At 43.9% G+C, this 15,676-nt stretch overlaps 1 protein-coding gene across 1 annotated transcript in view; it reads left to right on the top strand.

Annotated features, from left to right (window-relative positions):
- CWF19L2 (CWF19 like cell cycle control factor 2) overlaps positions 1-15,676 on the top strand; it is a 926,849-nt gene that overhangs the window by 754,627 nt on the left and 156,546 nt on the right. The window lies entirely within an intron of this gene.

Raw genomic sequence — 15,676 nt, 5'->3', positions numbered from 1 at the left:
CGGTTCACCAAGTTTGTCACAAGAGCAGCAAACAGGTTAACGCAGTGGGAGTGCCAGTAACCAAATCTCCATCTTATTGCACTGGGTCGCCTCCCTCTTATAAATGCAGTCTGACGCCACCTTTTTTTCTCTAAATCAACATGTTTATGGCCATGGGTGTTTCACCGGCTCCCCACTTCACGGCCTGAGTTTTTTAGCCAGGAGACCCCAGATTCTCTTCCCTTCTCCATGTAGGGACCATACTCCTTTTTAGATAGAGCCTTAAAGTGAGCGGATCGGACAGTTGGAATTTTCGGGACTTGTGCTTTGTCCATCTCTTTTTCTGTGTTTTAACAGTATGACTCCTTTTTAGCAACAAAGTTATTCTGCCCCTCATGGCAAATTTTCTTTTACAGAAACCACATGTTGTCAGGAATATTATGAAAAATTAAAGGTACCCTCTCGCTCTATGTAATTATGCTCCGTCAAACATTTTAACTTTGTGTTACTGAATCTCTTTTTATGACTATTGTAAAGATTTTAATTAATCGAACAGCAAAGTTATTTCTCTTCTCTGCTCATTTTATTAATTCCCTCTACTAAAGAAGGATACTGTGTGACTCCACCGTTTCCAGTGCATGGTAATGTTACTTTTCGCCATTATCAATGCGAGGTTGGTAGATGTACTTGTTATCCTGTTAGATTTCAATCAGGAAAACAGACCCAGTATGTATACCACTGACTCGTAAGATATTTATCAGTTGCTGCATTAATGGGATCTTCAACTTGTTTCCAGTATTCCCTCAATTTTGTGCAACCCCATACCATGTGGAATAAATATGAATCAACCCCTTTGCATTAGGGATATTGCTTATCCGCCACAGGGAATATCCTGTTAATCCTCTTGAGGAACCTGTTCGCTCTATGCAAGTAGAAGAAATGGTTCAACTTAAATCTTGCATTTCCATATATTTTAGGGCTATTACTCGGTATTGTTATCTATTCATCCTCACCAAGCTGGGTTTCCTAGGTCAGCAGACCAATTGTCTTGAAGGTGGTTTAATGAATATTTTGTGTGTTCACGCCATAAATAGTAATGTGACTCCTTTGCATCTACTGGTAATGGAGCATATCCTTCCCAGTTCTTGGTGAACAGGCAGTTGTTCATTCCCCACACACTAGAAGTTATGTAGTTTTGCCATCACTGATCAATACAGAAGAAACTGGCAGTTGAGGATGCCATGTACCTCCTGCAATCTTCCAAAATCTTTGTAGGCCCATTAGTGAATAGTTGCCCCAAGTGCTCTACTCCCAAGTCTCCCCAATCAAGTATCCTCTCCCTGTCTCTCTGATGTGGTAAGGTTACTATGCAGGTAACAGGATAATGGGGTATATGGTATGTTTGTTCATGTCTTCTGCAGTGTCTGTACCAAACTGTCTGCATGATTCTGAACCACATGTCTTCATGCTCAGTGCTGGGCTTGGAACTTAATAGAATCTTCCTTATCGCCTCTGTTTTGGTCCTTCTGGCCTGAGAGGTTCTTTTCTTTCCACGAGCAAGAGCAGCCAAGTAGTATAGCTCATAATCAAGAACTACTTGCCCCCCTTCTGACACAGGACGTCTCAGTTTAGGTAGTGCGACACTACACCAATTCACACCCCAGATTTAGTTTAGCAGAATAGAGAACATTTCCTTGGAGGTTTTCTTGGGTGTTTTGAGCAGCAGCTTAGTGAAATAATATAGTAGTCCAGGCAAGGCAACCATTCATATTGAGATCCTTCCAGCAATGGATAATGGTAGCATTTGCCAGAATTTCACAGTACTTCTCTTGGTGAATATCGCTGGCCTAAGATTAAAAACCAAGAGGGTCACCTCATTCCCGTAAATGTGGATCCCATGGTAGTCCAACCTGGCTGGCTTTCATCTGAGTTTCTTGATCCCCTCGCCGGTTTCAGCCTCTTTCTCTCCTCGGCGCAGAGTATACGTTAAAGACTACCCCATGTTGTCTCTCCTGCGATTTTCCCAAAAGTTCTAGGGCTTCAATAGCATTAGGATTGCAGCTCTCACACAAACATGTTGTGTATAGGGCTATGTGGTGAATGGATTTGGCCACTGTTAACCCTCTAAAGCTCCTCGCTGTCTAAGCTTGCAGGCAAGCGGCTCTAGCATAATAGCAAGAAAGATGGGTGATAAAGGGCAATTCTGGCTTGTGCTCCTAGTCACAAGATATAATTGTGACGTGGTCGTACCCTTTTGGGGACGACCACGTCACAATTATATGAAGTCTGGTGAGCGATGCTTGTGCTGAATTAAATAAAATCGTCTGCTGCTGTGGCAGTCACGATAGGCATGTTAAACTGATTTCAGTGACTGATGATTGTTCTACGATAGTAGTATGACCTCCTTCCATTGAATATCTCCTGCAATCCGTCATGAGTCTTCTCTTAAGTTTGCTGCTGCCACTTCACTATTTCTTTACAGTTGGACGTCTAGGCGAGTGGGATGCCGTGATCGAAGTCTCTTCCCACATTTCTTCCTGGACCGCCAACTACTGGTGTTGCTTTCACTTGAGGGGCACCTGCCCAGCTGTGCTTCTCTGCCCAGTTCACACATATTGCAGGTGTGTGAAGAAGAGGGTTTCTCCCACCAAGATTTTAAGATTAACTGGGAAGAGCAAAGTGTACATAACATCCATGCCTGAGCAGCCTCTTCTTTGCTTCAGTGAAAGAAGATCTCTGCTTCTGGACTGATGCTGTGTAATTGGGAAAAATTGTGACTCTCCTGCCTTCAACTATGATGTGTCCTTTTGCACGTGTTTACTCTAAGATTACGTTTTGGTCCATGTAGTGAAGGAATATGGCCACAACAGGTTGGGGGGCACCGGGCATGGAACTCTTGCAGAGACCTTATGCATCCTGTCTAGGGCAAAGAACAGTGTGAGTCCAGCTTGTGCCACCAGCTGTCTGATCCAGGGTTCTAGGAAGAGGATCATGTTTTTGCACTCCACCCTTTTGGAAAGGCTCAGTTCTCTAATTCTATATTTTTGTTCCTTATTGATATCCCCTCAGATTCCTCTAACCTATATACCAAGCAACAGACTCTTTAAGTCAAGTCTTTAATGTGCCCATGCAGTTTGTCTTAAGCTGCCTAGAGATCCGATAAAGTCTTGTCCACTTTTGTGACACAGCCCTTTTTCTATGGTCATCATACAGTAGGTTCAAGTTGATCACAATTGTGTCCTTTTAATATACCAGCGATTCTCTAGTAGAGGCTACCACTGCGACTTTTGCATTAACTTTGTCTTCTGCATTGCCAGTTTTGGTGCTGGCCTGGGCCAGTGCCGGCCTGCCCAATTTGAGTGTGACATCCTCTTGCTTTTGATCTGTGTCATTGTGCACTTGGAATGTCTTCCCCATATGACACACAGGCTGGGGAACTCAACCAGAATTCTATGTCACTGTTTACTTTCACTGCACTTCTTCTTCCAGGCAGAGTGTAGTCTCCCCTGCAGCGCTGTGGAAAATGGAGCTGATAGTTGACAGCTTTTGACCTTCCTCCCGAAGTCTGTAATGTCATCTTGGCAGCCAGGCGTCCCTCCACTTAAACGGTATATGCCTGTAGATGGAACAAATTTGTGACATGGTGCACAGCAAAGTCTGTAGATCCCCTTTCTGCCCCTCTTTCAGAGGTTCTCCTCTTCATTCTTTCTTAGGCCTAGCATTGATCTGCCCTGGGCACCTTTAAAGGCTATCTTTCGGCCAGTTCTGTCTTTCTGATCAGCCTTCTCTTTTCAAGTCCCCTATTGTAAATAGATTTCTTAAGGGCATTGCTCACCTCTTTCCTCCTATTCCTTTTGTAATGCCCCAGTGGGACTTGAATCTGGTCCTAACCTACCTTGTGTGCTCCTTTCGAGCCACTACATAATTGTCCTCTATGTTGATCTTGAAGACTGCTTTTCTGGTTGCCATCACCTCTGCTCGCAGGGTGAGTGAGCTTTAGGCTCTTTCTTCTAAATCTCCTTTTCTGGCTGTTCATCCGGACAAGGTGGTACTTCTTTTCTTCCCAAAGTGGTTACCTCTTTCCACATAGGACAGACCATCACCTTGCCCACCTTCTTTCCGCCCCCGCATCCTTCTAAAGAGGAGGAGAGCCTCTACCATCTGGATCCATCTTTTTATCTGGATCGCACAAAATAATTCTCGGTTAATGATCAACTCTTTGTTGGCTATGTGGGCGCCAAGAATGGTTGGGCCGTGCAAAAGCGCACCATTTCTCGTTTGGTCGTCCTTTGCATTAAAATTTGCTATTCCTTAGTGAAAAAGGAGCCACCGGGAGGCCTGCGCGCCCATTCCACCAGGGGCAATCGCAGCCACTGCTGCTTTGGGACGTGTCTTCCTCATTGAAATCTGCCAGGCAGCCATGTGGGCATCGCTGCACACGTTCACTGAGCATTACTGCCTGTATAGTCGAGTCCGGCGAGATGGCTTCTTTGGCCGTTCAGTTCGCCAGGACTTTCTGGTATGAACTTGGTTCACAGACCCACTTCCGGGGTTGGTATTGCTGGGGTATAGTCTCTTTCAGATAAACAAGTTACTTACCTTCGGTAAGATACATATTAGTTATACATTCCTTACCGCCCCACCCATCCTCCCCGTTCTGCGAACTGACTTCTAGAGTAAGGGACTCCCATTTTTAGGGCCCTAGTTTTGTTTACCAGTGGTCAGTGTCTTGCATGGCTTTGGGCTTCTGGCATGGAATGTCGTGTAAAGAACTGACGTCAGCGCGCAGGGGCGGTGTCTAAGTAGATACCGCGATGTCATCCTGGCGATCACGACGCCAATGATGAACGTGGAGTCGACCGACGCCACCTACCGACACTCAAGGGTACTGCTGAAGAAAAATTCTCTGGATCCAGTCTGACGCCTGGGGGTAATTTTAAGGTAAGGCATCTATAACTAATATAGGTCTCTTACAGATATATTGTAACCGAAGGTAAGTAACTTGTTCTTTAGGAGAGCTTTGACCTCAACGTGTTTCCAGTTGTCAGGGAAGCTTCTGCTGTGTGTAGATGTGTTGTTGATGGAGGCGAGGAAGTTGCTGATTGGGGTTCTTCCCAGGTTGTAGATGTGGTGTGGGCAAGTGTCTGTGGGTGCTCCAGAGTGGATGGTTTTCATGATTTTGTTGGTATCTTCCATCATGAGGGCGTTCCATTCCATGAATAGGTGTGTTGGGGAGGGGGAGGGGGAGGGGAGAGGTGGTAACTGTTTGATGTGGGTTTCTGTGCAGGGTTAGGGTTTGAAGTTGCTGTAGATCTTGAATATTTTGTTGTGGAAGAAATCTGAGAGATTGTCGCAGAGGTTCTGTGATGGGGTGATGTTGATGATAGCAGCGGCAGGGTTGAAAAATTCTCTGACCATGTTGAAGAGTTCCCTGGTGGTGTTGGATCTGGATTCCAGTCTCTGATCATGGGCTGCTTTCCTGGTGTCTTTGATCTGGGTGTGGTATTTCCTGAGAGATGCTTTGTAGGTGTTCTTAATAATGCTGTCACAGCTGGCTCTCTATCTTCTCTAGGGCTGTTTGCAGTAACGTACTGATGAGCATATGTTCCTGCATGTCTGACTACTCTAGGGGGAGCTAGTGTTTCAGTGCAGTCAGAGATCCAGTTGTTGAAGGGTCTTATGTCATTCTGTTGATTACCAGTGGGTTGGCTTGTTGAATCTGAGGGTGAGGGTTCAGTCTTCTTCGGCTGTTTTGCTCTACCTGCATGTGAGGCTGTTGGTGTTCTGGGGTGGTGTGCATTTATGTTGAAGTTTACAGTTGAGTGGTCAGTCCAGGTGAGCTGGGTGAGGTGGCTGAAATTGACTTTGTCGCTGTCAGTGAAGATGAGATTGAGGGTATGTCCTGTGTAGTGAGTAGGGACTTCGACAATTTGGTTGAGTTTATGGTTGGCGAGGCTATCCAGAAGGGTAGTGGAGTTGGGGTTAGTTGAGTGGTTAAGATGAAAATTGAGGTCACCGAGCCGAAGGGAGTTTTTGGATTTGATGGCCATAAGGGCTATGAAGTTGGTGAAGAGGTAGCTGAAGGTGGTTCACAGTTCGGGTGGGCGGTAGACAAGGGTGCCTGTGATGTTCTTGGTGTGGCTGACTTGTTAGGCGGAAGTGGTGGTGCTCCATGAAAGCAGTGTCTGCGTCTGTGGAGGGGGTGCAGGTGATTGACTCGTTGTGGAGTATTGGGAAACCTCCTGGCTTCTGTAGCCTCACCTGGCTGGCGATCTTGTATCTTAGAGGGACGGCTGTATGTATGTCAGGAGCGGAGGTCAGGGAGAGCCATGTTTCTGTGAGAAACAACACGTCGGAGAGTGGGTGTATAGGATGTCCCATACTTCTGTGGCATGTTTGGTGAGGATCTGGGGTTGAGGAGCATGCATGTGGTGCAGGGAGAGTCGAGTGTGGTGGGCGGAGTGGGATTGTTGCTACAGGAGCAGTGGCAGTGTGCGCAGGAGAATGCTCCTGCCGTGGAGAGGGGTGTGGTGTGGAAGCACTTCTCGTGTGAGCGTTCAGTGTTGAGAGCTACAAGGTCAAAAGCAGTGTAGCAGCGGAGGTCAGATGGACCAGAGAACGTGGCACTGGACGTGGTCCAGGCATAGATGGGTGCATACAGGCTTGCCTTGGACACGCCAGCAGCGCAGTGGCTCAGAGGCCACCATTTAGTAGGTCCTGAGAGGGAGAGGAGCATGGGGGACTGGGCCAGGGAAGGTTGGGAAGCTGAAGGCGGGAGAAACACAAGGAAGATGCGGGAGACGCAGGAGACACAGGTAAGAAGCAGGGGGGCGGTCAGAGAGTGTGGGAGGGGGCAGGCAAGGAAGAATAGCAGAAAAAATTAACAAAAGGCAGAAAAGCAGAAAAACAAAGTTGGGACCTGTTGCCAATTTTAGCTTCCCTTAATGTCACGTGGGATTTCCCCCATCCCCTGGGAAGAGTCCTACCCACCTAATTTGCTTCCATGCAGGGCATTGGGAATGCATTGGGGCTCCCCTGCAAAGTACAGTGGTTAGGCAGAGTGCTCAGGTCCGGTGGAGTGAAACCCTCCCAGAGCACCACCAAGTCAGGTTTTTCTCATCATCAGCGGTTGGCTGTGTCATAAATCTTTCTACTGAGCTCTGCCCTTCAGATTGGGTGTCAAATAAAAAAACTGTGTTATATGACCCAAGGTTATGTCTTCTGTGGACAGGAGAGGGAGAGAAAGGTATTCCCATCACCAGACTCCAGTTCCCCCGGTCAGCTCCATGAGTCTCCATTGCAGTGATAAAGGGTGGAGACCGGTGCTGATGATCAGTACTCCCAGGGTGGCCTACATCTGCCAGCAGCCTCTTCACTAAAGTGATCCAAAATAATAGGGGTGTGGGGAACCGGTGGGAAGTTGGCCCCTGTTTCTGGGGTTACAACTCACCCCCTGGGTGCTTTAAGTATTTTACGGTCTGCCTTTTTGGGGGGCGGCCGGCTGCCATCCTGACGAGTCATGTTTCGAGCTCCATGCCCATCAAGCATAGTTGGTGGCCATCTTGGTTCACCTTATTGATGCCACTTCTTGGCCTCACAACACTGACTGCACTCAGCAACAACATTTCCTCGAACACGCTGCCCGCCACCAATTTAATCCGGATGAAGAGTCTGTGAATCAGCGCTTAGCACTGCTGCTGGATCAAGGAAAGCATTCATACATGTGCCAGAGCAGAGCTAGCATGCTCCACACGTTATGCCCCCTTCACCTTTTCTTCATTGTGTGATTTATGTAGGCGATATATGTCAATTGGAATTGACATTGAAGAATCAAAATGAAGAATAATATTTATATATAACACTTTTATAGCTCCTGCCCTAGTAGCCTTGGTAAGAAGGGAGTTACATTATAGCAAATTAAGGTAAAGATAAGAGTTCTGTCTATTGGTTTTACTTGCAGTGATTCAGTTGTTCTACAATTATTAGACATAAAGTGTATTCACTTTACTCTCTATCTGTTCTCCATTTGTTTTGTTGGTAAAGCATACAATAAAAAGTTGCTGGACCAGATTTCATAGTCAGTTAGAACTTAGAACTCCAGTGTGGCCTTACCTCAGCAGTCATGGCTCTTGTTGATGGATATGAAGCTGAAGGTCCAGGAAAAAGAATCAATGCTTCATTGAACAAGGTTCTCCAGCAGTAATAGGTAGGCACAGGCACCGTGAAATTCTTGAGTGCCATCCAAACAGTTCTGACAAGACTTCTCTCCCACAGCTCTGCATTTCTATTCTTTCAAGGGGAGGCAGTCCATACATGCCAAAGCCACACGAGTAGACTCTTTCTCAGAGAACGTTCTGGGCAAAGAGAAAGACCAAGCTCACGTCCTGAGCCTTAGCCTAGCCTAAGAATTTACAGTGGCTACACAAAGGACCACCCACCCATCTCACACCTTCTCAGAAACCTCATTCTGCTTCTGTGAGTGAAATGTCTTTCCTCCACTAACACTAGTGGACCCAGATCACCAAAGATGCATGTGTCCTCTTAGAATTGGTACGTTATTCATCGTTTAGCGCTAAAGCTGTCTAAACCTCCTCTGCCCCAGTTGCCATCCAAAGTCCTTATGCAGGAGGTAGAGAGGATTCTCAATTTACTAGAATTTAAGCTGTTCAAGGCTGAATGGATATGACTCCACTGTTTCTTGGAAATGAAGAGTGGAGGATGTTCAGTGCTATTATTAGGCTTTTGTTTTTTATTTAATTAAGTGTTTTTGGAGCCTGAACCTAACCATAATGGCAATGGATTGCTTACGTTCAACATGATAATGATACAAATAAAATGTAACAATCAGAGAACAATGTAGGTTAGGAGGAAAATAACACCATAGGGATCATGGCATTAAGAGAAGGAGAGCTTCTACTAGAACTGAGCAATTAAAGATCATCAGAGGGATGGAGGGGGACAGGTCCATTTAAAGTTTTTCCACTTGTCATTTTGCTTAAAGTTGTATGAACATTGTTTTGAGGTAGGTAGGAAGACTAGCGTGGATGGCCTTGTGGGTTATGCAGATAGTATTGAAGTTGATAGGCACAAAAGAAAACCAATGTAAATTTTGTAAGAGTTTTAGTAATATGTTACGCTTTTTTTTTGTTTTGGAGACAAGATTGGCTGGCACAGACACAGTTAATTTTAGAGGTGTAGAAGTGGTTTTAGATAGGCCGAGTAAGAGGGCATTTCCCTGCATCAGTATCGAGGAGGACAAGTGATTGAGCAGCTGCCTTGAAGTTTTTGTCAGTTTGACATTGAATTCAATGATATATACCAGGGATTTAGCAAACAGTACTAGTGAGGGTGGCATACATAATGAGAGGAGGGTATTGAGCCTTTTATGAATTGGCGGAGGGGAGTTGTTGGAAAATAGAAATATTTACCTCTGTTTTTTCCAGGTTACTGTAGTTGCATAGTGGGCAAAAAATGATGGCTCGAGATGCAGCCAAAGCGTTTGCCAGTGGCTGAAAATAATTCAAATATTTCTTCCATCAAGTTGTGTTCTTTTTCAATTCATGCCATATGTGACAAGTTTGCCTAGATGTGTGTCCCATGCTAGTCCCAAGTTTAGTAAATCTTAAATATCATCTGTGTTCTCAGAATAGGATTTGTTTAACTTTTCAACATTGTGAGCTGAGCTGGGAGTTTTAGGTTGCCTGATAAGGTTGGTGAATAGCTTTGTGGTTTTTAACATGGTTTTTGGTAAGTTATTTGCTTTGTTGATGGATTTTGAGGAAGTTCGATTTTGATATAAGGATGAGGTAGTTATGTTCTTTTTTTGTTTCCTTAGGGTTGAGTGAACTTCAGGAGTTCTGTTTTGTTTTCAAGTTTTCTCGAGGTTTCCTGATAGTCTTTTGTTAGCATTTAGATCATTAGAGTGCCAATGGGCATGCATTGTAGCTGTGATGGATTTTACCTCTAGGGCTGCTAGGTCATTTATGATATTCAGATTTGATTTGCAGTAGATGTATGTGAGTGAGTCACTGGAGTCACTGCTGTGGATGTCAGTGGCTATTGTGAGTTCTGATTTTTGATAGGGTTTCGATGGGAACATTTGTCAAGAACACTGGAAGATCGGGATGGACTTTTCCCATTGGGCAGGGTCCCATCTATCACTTTTTTGTATACATTAGCATGTTTACCTAAGAGGGGCGGGTGTACCCAGGCGTGGGTCCCTTGCACACTGCATCATTGGAACAAAGCTATACGTCATTGATGAGCCCTAACTAGGATAAAACCGGTCCTAGGTCAGTTGTGTTCCATTTCAGGGAGGACCCGGCCTGGCAGTTTCAGCTGTACCATTGGAGCAGGGTCAAGACAAATGTGCATATAGCTAGTTCCAAACTGAGCTGGCATGGTGAGCAAAGTAACGATGGACTGATGTGCAGTCCCGAGTAATTTCCAGTGGTGTAGATAAATTCAAGCATTCTGTCCATCACTTTTTTGTATACTTTAGGCTACTCCAACGAGTAGCTCATGAGCTACTGGTATTTTTGGGTCAATCCTCAAAAATATGTGGAGTGCTTCAAAGAGCGCTATAGGTACTTTACAAACTCCAAAATGTCTTTGTGAATAGACCCCTCAGTCTTTTTGTCACCAACTGCTTTAAACATTGCGGCAAGTAGATGCCCATAAAACCGGCCTTATGCCCAATGGGGTCTACTAGAACACGCCTAGGAATTTTTTCTTCATGACTTGCAAGACTGTAAAGATACATCTGGAAGCCTGTTGCTCTTGTTTAGTATGAAACAGTGCCCCAGCGCCCCTGTATATATTTCTATCTAGTTGGCTAAACAAGCATATATAACTGGTGGCGTTGTGTGACATAAAACTTCTGTAATTAAACTTCTTTCTTGGTCACCATAACATTAGCAGGCACACAAACAAACCTCAAAACCTTTTCAACTCACAGACTTTTACAATGTTTGATCAAAATCTCCTGACCCATTCCTACCTTCATTGCGATGGTATTTTTGAAGTTCCCATGCCATCTTTGCCAAGGAGATCTAGAAAATTAGAAGGTAACATTTCTTCCATGTGAAAATTGCTGCGGTCATGTATGTTCTTGTTCACTCTTAAATATCCCCTGTGTTGTGGCCACATAAATCACAGGCAGCAGTTACATCAGCGGACAAGGCGTGCAGCTTACAGCTGTGACTACGTGATTGAAATGACAGTATTTTTTACATCCGATTTACAGGCATAAGACACCGAAATTGTGACTTGCATGCACCAAAACTGTGACATGGAAAACTGTCTGTAGGCATGGAGGAAAAGACAATGATAATTGTACTTGCCTAGACACATTGCTTAATTTGTTCTTTCAAAAAATAAATTGCAGGGGTCTACATTTTTCTTTGTAGGTCAATGCTGCTGAATTCTGGGGTTGTCAAATTCCCAGTCCGTGTTGTCTTGATTCCTCTTCATGTTGGCTTATTCTACCATGCCTCCTTTTTCCCTCTGTCACTGATCTCCCATCTTTCTTTCCCCTTCTGTTCTCCCTTTCTCCTGTCACAAAAATGTGTGCCGGTGTCCACCACCTCCAACCGCCAGCACAAATTAAGCATTGCCTGCTTGGAAGCAGAAACCAGGAGACCTGAGCACTGAACTAGACAGATCCAGTCATTGAAGCAGGGAGACATGGACACAGGGTAACACAGGTACCAGGAAAGGAAACTATAGATCAAGGAACAGCTAAACACAGACGATGTGACTAGGAGATGCTGAGATGAAAGAGACATGGTACATACAGTAGACCAGAGAGACAGGGCAGGGACAATGCGAAGAAAGCATGGGCAATTTGAGATACACACATCCACACTGAGTCAAAAAGACAGCAGCACTGGCGCAGGAAGCAGGAATAATGAGACAAAGGGTATTACCAACATGGGCACAGGAGCTTATAGACACGTACACAGACAGAAATATACACACATTGTAAGAGGGACGGTGAGACAGACACTTGACTTGGACAGGGATAAAAAAGCCCCTGGTCTAACAGTAATGGACAATGAGAGAGGGAAGAACCTCCACTGGCGAAGTGTTTTTAAGCAGTGGATTTATATTTTCCTCCATGCTTCTCTAGGTGGACCCAATTCAACCTGAAACATTAAAGCTGATAAAACAGGCCTGCTAAGGCTTATTGAGAACTTGGCTAGGTTCCTTCACAAGTAACCACCTTCTAGGCATAAGTTCCCGTCTGTACAGTTTGTGCTAAAAATTCACCAAAACTAGTAGAACTATAAGATATGCTCTATATAACCGTGGAGGAAATTTGTGATTTACCCATAACACTCTGAAAAGTCTGGTAAATCAAAGCTCACCACAAGTATGGCACAGACATGAAGCTAAGTGTTGGAGTAAGATAAATGTATTCCAGCCACCTACAAACACGATCCTAACAACAACTGACCAGTATGGAAACAATGCGCTCAAACCTATCACACACATTCCTGATTGGCATCCGGATACAGTTGCCAGGACAGAGATTCATCATACCTTCATCTCTTAAACATCAATATGGAACACACCAGTCAGATAAACTATAATAAACAACTGAACATCCAGAACCAGACTATGACAATAAAATATCCTGTATAGCATAGTCAAAACATGTGAAAGTGCATTGGCAAAGGACATAATAAAATGCTTTTATCTGCTTGTGACGTGCGTCCCCATCTCTGGACTATTAACTTCTATCATTGTCCCTATTTTTAAAAAGGGTGATTGCTCATAGCCTAGCTGCTAAGGCCCATTTCCCTAATGGACACTACTTTACAAGTTCTTGGCAGGGTTCTCTACAATCGGATAAAGGAATGGGCAAAAGAGAAGACCATCCTATATTCTTGCCAGTACCGATTTAGGTCCAAGGTTGGTACAATTGAGCAGTGCGTAATCTGCTCATTGGGAAATAAACCATAGCCCGAAATTCCCCTTTATATTTGGCGTTTATGGATTTGACCTCACCATTCAATTGCGTTAATCGCTCAAAGCTGTGGTTCAATTTTTGGCATACGGAATGGATGAAGCACTAGTGCACTTTTTAGCCTATTTGCACAGGGTCATGAAGGCAAGAATTAGAATAAATACTCAGGGGTAGGTGTCTAGTGAGGTCCTTATTTTTCAGGGTGGAGACAAGGATATGTTTTAGCTCCACTTACTTATTTTATATATTAATGATCTTCATCCCTTTTTATTAACCATCACCCCTGATGTCCCTAAAGTTAAGGGCTCCTTGTAACCACCTTTGCTGTACGCAGATGACACTGTGCCTCGCATACCTAGGGCTCTGCAGATATGTACATTTTATGGCTACCCTAGATTTACGTACCAATTTTAATAAATCTTAATTTATGGCCTGTGCCCTGAGAAAGTACAATCTAACTTCCCTCACTGTGGGTGAGATTAGATTAAAACGCTAGCACTTTTTCTTATTTGGGTCTAGTTTTTGCCGACAGTTGGCTATGGACGGTGCATATTGCGCAAAGTATGAACACATTTTCTAGGGCAATTAGCTCATTGTTTAGTTTCCCGCAACCCAGGAGGGGTGGTGCACTTCTGCCTCTTTGGCAGATTTTAAAAATGCTATGCCATCCGATGGCTACATAGGGGACTACAGTCTAGGGTACCACTAATTGTAATTCAATCCAAGTGGAACAAAACGGATTATGCCGAAGAGTCCTGGGAGCTTCCATTTCCACCTCTAATTTTATTTGTCATAGTGAACTGAACATACCTTATAGTGAAGATTACATCAGTGCCCACCCTGCCCTATTATGGCTAGCGGTCTGGACAAAAAAGGAAGCCAGTCTCACAGAGACATCATTGCAGATTGCCTTACCTATGATAAAGGCAAGGGTATTCCTTGGTTGGCAGCGGTGGACTCTCGTCTGCATATGGTTGGCTATCAGCATTTGTTTGAGAACCCTGAGGGCACCCAAGTTGTTAGTAAAAATAGCTGCAGCTAGCCTTGTTCACACTTTTTCAGGACGAAAGATTGGCTATGGAAACCAAGAAGTAGAGTGTGGCAGCCTATAGGAACATTTGTAAAGATAGATCAGTTGCAAGGTATCTGACCAAACAACTGGGCCTTTGGGAGCGGAGTCTACTGTTTGGATATAGGGCTGGCACTGCTAAATACCTGTTATGTTCCCCCTAGGCTTTCGAACAAACCTGGACTCTTTACCCTGCCCATGTAATGTGAAATCGGGGCAATCTATGTTGCTTTTTTATTCTTTTGTGGTTATTATTCTTTATATACAAAACATATTTTACTCCCATTAATTAAGAGGTTTAACATTTCCAATTTTAGAGTAGCATATAGCACGCTGTATCAACTTAATAATGATGAGTCCATTTTTTATATAGGTGCTTTACTGAAAACTGCTGTCAGAGCTCGTCTTTCTTTGAATACTGTTTAGATTAGTATCTGTACTTAAACGGTCTAATTCTTGAATGATTATTATTTTTGTGACTGCTATGGATTTTAAACATGCATTTTCATGGATTGAATGTTTTTAACAACTTACATGTTTTAATGTATATTGCCTGTGGCTTTTATTGTGTTTTAATAGACTTTTATGGCTACTTTGTATCCGAATAAAGATGCATTGATTGATCTCTGGACTATGTTCAGTGTTGCAGTCCGTTACCTTGCCTAAGCCTCCAGAGTTTTCAAGATTCAGAATCTTCCTTGGTTTTGACTGTTGCAAAATACCTTTATAACTCTCATTGGCTTGGTAAATTTGGAGCAACTTGCCACAATTGTAGGTCTTTTGACCAAAACCCAATATTTTATTTTGCAGCCATTTCCTTAGTACAGTGACATGTCATAGTAACTCTTGCTTCTCACTTGCATCTAAAGTTCCCTTTTACTTCTGTTCCCAAAGTCCTTTGACAAAGACCAATATTTGTTCCATTCAATCTGCGGAGGCACCAAACTACTGTTGGGGTTTCTCCCTCTTAGTTGTTCACACTGAGCTTTCACCGTGATGCGATGACATCCTGTATACTTGGACATCGCTCATTATCTCTTTTCTCCAGTGTAACCCATTTACCCTTGTATGATGTATTCTTTGTATATGCACAAATGGTAGCACATTATCAGTTAAAATCTTCGTCGAGGAACCCCCTCTGTCGAAAATAGTCTAAAAAAACTTTATGGCCTCTCATAACTAATATCAGAGAACAATTGAATCTCAGGCCATCTTGATAACAAATCCATCAGCACCAGCCGTATGACTTGGACATTTCACCTCTTAATGACCCAATCAAGCCTACAGTCACCTCCTCCCAGGGATGGTCCAATAACCTACGAAGACACATGAGAGGCATATGCTTCTTCAGAACTTTATCACTTAGGGTTCACTCTTAGCATTTCTTTATCTGTTTCTCAACCTCAAGTCTTGGCCACCAGATATCTGTTCTCATACTTTCTCTTGATTTTACTGCCCATAGAGGTACGTCTTGGACCAGGGCACTCGTTTTCAGAGAAACATGGGGAATAGGTCAAGTCATCTCTAATCTGCCAATGAGACTTCATATATTCATCAACTTTACTCAGTTGCAGTAGAGACATAACAACCTTGAGAACAGCATCCTTCTCCACTTCCATTGGCCATTTTCCCATAAAATCGCTCTGTCCCTGACATCA

Source organism: Triturus cristatus, chromosome 8, assembly GCF_964204655.1.
Source record: "Triturus cristatus chromosome 8, aTriCri1.1, whole genome shotgun sequence".
Lineage (NCBI taxonomy): Eukaryota > Metazoa > Chordata > Amphibia > Caudata > Salamandridae > Triturus > Triturus cristatus.
Note: the sequence above shows the minus strand (reverse complement) of the source record. Positions and strands in the feature narration are given on the sequence as shown.